The following is a 4964-nucleotide window of genomic DNA, read 5'->3' on the forward strand; positions in this document are numbered from 1 at the left end:
TCACATAGTGGATACAAAAGTATATAAAATCACAAAGTGTGAAATATCTTTGCAAATACTCTCCAGGGTTGATGTGCTACCACAACTACACATTGTACTAGTGATTATGATGTCACCATAGCAACATACTTGTCACCAGACCTCTACCTTTCCGAAATGAAAAATGCCTTTCTTTGTTGCTTCAGAGTCTAACACACTTGCTTGTGCTTGTGATGTGTAATGTCCATATTCGCTCACACCCATGAACATCAAGAGCAAATAACCCTTATTGGGTAGGGAAACTCTGATTTCACCCTTTGGATAGAGAGCGCCTGGAACCCATTGCATTGCCATGGAAATGTCACAATGGGCCATATCATGGTACTTTGTAATGAGTGTAAGAACTCTAAAAAGTTCCAGTTCTATACAGAACAAGACGCCTACAAGGGCGTATCCGTGGAATGCGCAAACAGTTAACACAAATTGTCCAGTTACAGTGAACTTCAAGTACAGGTAGACTTCGGAAAATGGCGAAAGATTACTAGGAAGATACATCTGTAATATAACTTAAAGTTTTTTGTTGTAAAAACTCATTACTAATGTTACTAAATTTGCAAATGCAAACAACGAAGCCCTATTAGCAGGTTATCAGGATACGGGATCTTTTATTTATTTATTCTTTGGAAGGAGACTTAATTCAAATTCTACAGTTTTACTTGCTTCGTTAACTCCTTTCATCCAAAAATTACAGGATCAGCCTTAAATCATCCGAAAAACTTATTACAAATCACAGTTCAACAACTTATCATCCTGGGCCAGTTGTTCAGAAACTGGGTTTTAAAACGAGTTTTATCCTCTACTCCCAAATGCTGTTCAAGGTTGATATTCAGAAAAACTTTACATTAGAAGAAGTCAATCTTGAAAAACAAAAATAAGCAAAGGAAACTGTGACCAAAAAGTTGAAAACATGAAACAAAAGTTTACGCTAATCCTGGATTAAGGTAATTGGCTTTCGAACAACCGGGCCCTGTAATCGACGTCTGGTTCTGTAATCCTGGTTTAGTTCCTTGCAAACTGTATAAATTTGCCGTGGCGAAGACAAGAAGACAACATCCGTGCTCTATTTCTCTCAATGCTCAAATTTTCCGTAATTGCGTGTTGTATAGTCCAGTCCAAAGTTCTAATTTTACAATTCCATAATCTTGATTTCAGTAACTTGGTACCAAACGTTCCACAATAACTTGAAATCTCGTTAAGAAAAATCCTTAAATCCAGTAGTCCAGTCCGGATTGAGATCGCCAAAACTCTCTCTATCATCGATTCAAAATTCAACAAATGCTACAAGTAGTAAATAGTTATCAGAAACTACAACAGTTCGTCCTGATTCTGCACTCGAGCTGAACAAAAAACCCAAAAAAACCCTTGTCATCGTTTTCGAGAGAACAGACAAACAGCCGAAACTGTTCTGTGCCTGCCCCTTACGGCACTGAAAAATAGTGCTTGACCGTAGTCCTTGGCCAAGAAACTAATCTTAGCCAAAAGCCCGAGAAGCGATCACGATACGGGATAAGTAGGTAAAAAAATTGTGGGGGTACGGGATTTTTAGTCTGGAGGTGATGGGGGGGGGGGGGGGGGGGTGGATTGAGGAGATACGGGATATTTTTTAAAGTAAGAACGCATTGCGTGTGGTAGTGCAGTAACTTGACAGTGTTTTTTTCCATAACTGTCAACTGAGCGGCGTTTTGTTTTTTCCAGGAGATTCAAGTCCTTGCACAATATGTAGCTCTAATAGTACACGACATTGTTTGGTATCGTAAATCATTACGGTGCCATGGTAGACATCTTTGCTATATACCCTCTAAGAAGACATGTGGTTCAGTAAAATACTAAGCCCAGAACGATTGAAGAAAATAACAGGAAATCGAGAAACATTTGGCTTCAAAGCCGATATGTTGATCATTTACAACTTCTTTTTCACCACAAGCTTAAGCGTGTACTCTGAGCTTCTGACAACTTTCCAAGACCAATGTTACTAAAGTTTTCCCTTTCCAGCGGGGTTAGTATCTGGATGGGGGACGTTAAAATATGCGACTTTTGCTGTCAGGAACATACGCCCAAAAATTCTATTTTAACGCTCAAAAATGCGAACAAAGCAAGGTACAGATTTTGCTAGCCTGCTTTATGCAAAACAAATATTGACGAAAAAGTAAATAAATATTAATATGTAGTTTTTAAGGAGAGCAGAAGGAACTTTTAGGAAGTGTCGATCGAGAATAAACCAATTTGCCATCAGCGAAAAACATTTCGGGAGAGTTTTGTTACGTTCCATCAGAGTTCAATTTTTCTATCGTACTTTTGGTCATGCAAGTAAAATCGCAAAATCGGAAGTGACATCGATTTTAGCGGCCGCCTGTGATCAAGTTATACCTTGCGTGTTTACTGACAACTCACGAAACAAAGGATACATCTGTGACAAAATAACACCTGGCTAGTGCGTTTTTTTTTCTTTCAAGTGTTATAAAGTTCGACAAGATCTATGTGCCAATTTAACATAAAGATCACAATCGTTGATGCTAGTCCAAGTGTCAGCTGAAGTTAAGCTCCTCCGATTGAGGTTAGTACTTGGATGGGGGACGGCTGCGAAGTCCCCGTGACGGCGATAGCTAATTCGTTTTTTTTAAACTTGATTTCATTTTTTATCTTGTTTGGCCGTTCAAAGCTATTTTCTTATTTTCTTTCTACGTCAAAACGGCGAACAAACTGGTTCCCAAGAAATATTGGAGTACGTATTCGTTCTATGCAAAATGCTTCTAATGAAGTATTCGTAGTATGCAAAATAATAATGTTCACAGTGGAACACACAAGTACGAAGCAAGATCTAGAAATAACGTAGAAAATTCTCCTTACCTTTAAAGCTTGCCTTTCTCAAAGAAAAAGCATCTATCCACTTTATCGAATAGTTTAATACTGAAACAATCATGGCGGGCGGAAAGATTCTATTATAAATGTTTGCTTTCACCAATTTGAGGGAAGTGTGTCACGGTGGCCGAGTGGTCTAACGCGCTAGCAGAGAAAAATCGTGATGGCTTGGGAAATATAGGAGTTCTCCTCGGGGCAGGGAAGTTTGGAAATACTGTAGGAAATATAAATCATTCCACCCGATCGGAGATTAAATCAATATCCGTGGGGTATGCACATTTGTGACTACCAACAAAAAAAAGAATCCAGCCCGGTTTTAAGACGTGGATGCCTTCGGCATTCCACGTAAAAAGCCTTCAGAGATGTTCCATTTTTTGTTATTTTACATCATTTTGTGTCCACTGTGTGACGTCACAAGTAATCTAATTTGCATAAATCAAAACCTTGAATAACTCGGCAACCAAGAGAGCAATCACAATAAAATTAACACCTTTCTCCATCATTTTGAAAGCTCTTTCGAACAAGCAAATAAACAATGTACAATAGACAATGTTGCCCTGCCAACAGACCATTTTACAGTTAAAGCTAAGTTACCTGGCTTAAGAATGGAAGCAAGGCTGACGGTGACCCTGTTTTGATACATACCTTTGAGCTTTTCTAATGTTAATGCACAATGCAGTGAGGTCTGTATCCAAAAAAGGTCAAAGGCAGCCTTGCACTAGTCATAAATGGCTAGCTCACTGAGCAAAGTGTAAAATGGCCTATTTTTATTCCATCAAATCTGCATTCATTGTAATCCCCTTTGCTGCAGTGAAATGTTAGGTCCTATATCAACTAGACATGCATGTACACTTTGTTAACCCTTTCACTCCTTTCCCTTACTCTTTAAGAATTTTATTTTTTTCAGAGAAAGAGCCACAATACGAGAAGAGCAAGAGGAAGATTTAGAAAAATCCTTGCTTGAAGACAGAAAGGTACATGGAAATACATGTGTATATTTTGTATTGTGAGAAAATCGATTGGAGGTCAAATACCATTACTTAAGTTAACTCTTGAGGATAAAAATACTGTATCCATTCCCAGATTATCGTATTTAGCGGGGACATTCACACCTCAAACGCCCTAGGATAAGCCTAGATAAAAATATCGCGATATTTCTTGAGATATTTAGAAGTTTTTGAGAAATTTAGAAAATGTTGAGAAATTTAGAAAAAAATGTGATAATTATCACAAAAACGATACTTCATAAGAGCCAAAAAAAAAACGGTTTATATTAAATTTTACGAGTTGTTTTCGTGTTTCCCTGTCTGCACAAGCTACAGTTCAGATTTTCGGCAGGTTTAAAATGGTCCCTTTTCCCTTTACGAGCCAGCAATACTACCAATTCAGCAGATTTATTCTGCAGTAAGATAAGATGCACCATATACAAAGTACCTACCAATTTATTCGACGCCACGTGGAATCAATCAGTCAACATGGCGGAAGTTATCGAACTGGAAATTGAACAGGCGAGTGAACAAGAACAAAGAGGAAGGGAAGATGAGGTTGTTTCGGTTTTGTCACACCTACGACCGCCTGTTGCAAGTGATTTATCTCGAAAAAGAAAATTGGTAACCAACCCTGGAAAAGGAAACCAAAGATCAAAGTCAAGTTCGCCCAATTCAACTGCAGTGAAAAGCGAGCCAAAATCAATCTCAGCTAAAGAATTTAAAGCATCTCGCAGAATGCCTGGACATCACTTCATAATCACTGAAGCGGCAAAATTCAAATGCGATCGTGCTCTGAAGAGCCATAAATTAAAGAAGAATGGGCCAAAACTAGGCAACAAGGGTTCACAAAATTCACTTTCCCCGAGTCTCAGAAATGATAATTTCAAGGTTCACGCACAGCTTCTTGAGAATCAAGGATTGGTCTACAATTTGCACTAAAAAAGAATAAAATTGACAAAGTAGAACTTTTACGTTTTTCCACTTGAATATATGGAAAAATTTGCAAATTTTCGTATAGACAGTCATTTTGAAGAGCAATTTTGGGAAAACTAACATACATGTACCTACTAGACTTTC

This window comes from Montipora capricornis, chromosome 2, assembly GCF_036669925.1.
Source record: "Montipora capricornis isolate CH-2021 chromosome 2, ASM3666992v2, whole genome shotgun sequence".
Classification (NCBI taxonomy): domain Eukaryota; kingdom Metazoa; phylum Cnidaria; class Anthozoa; order Scleractinia; family Acroporidae; genus Montipora; species Montipora capricornis.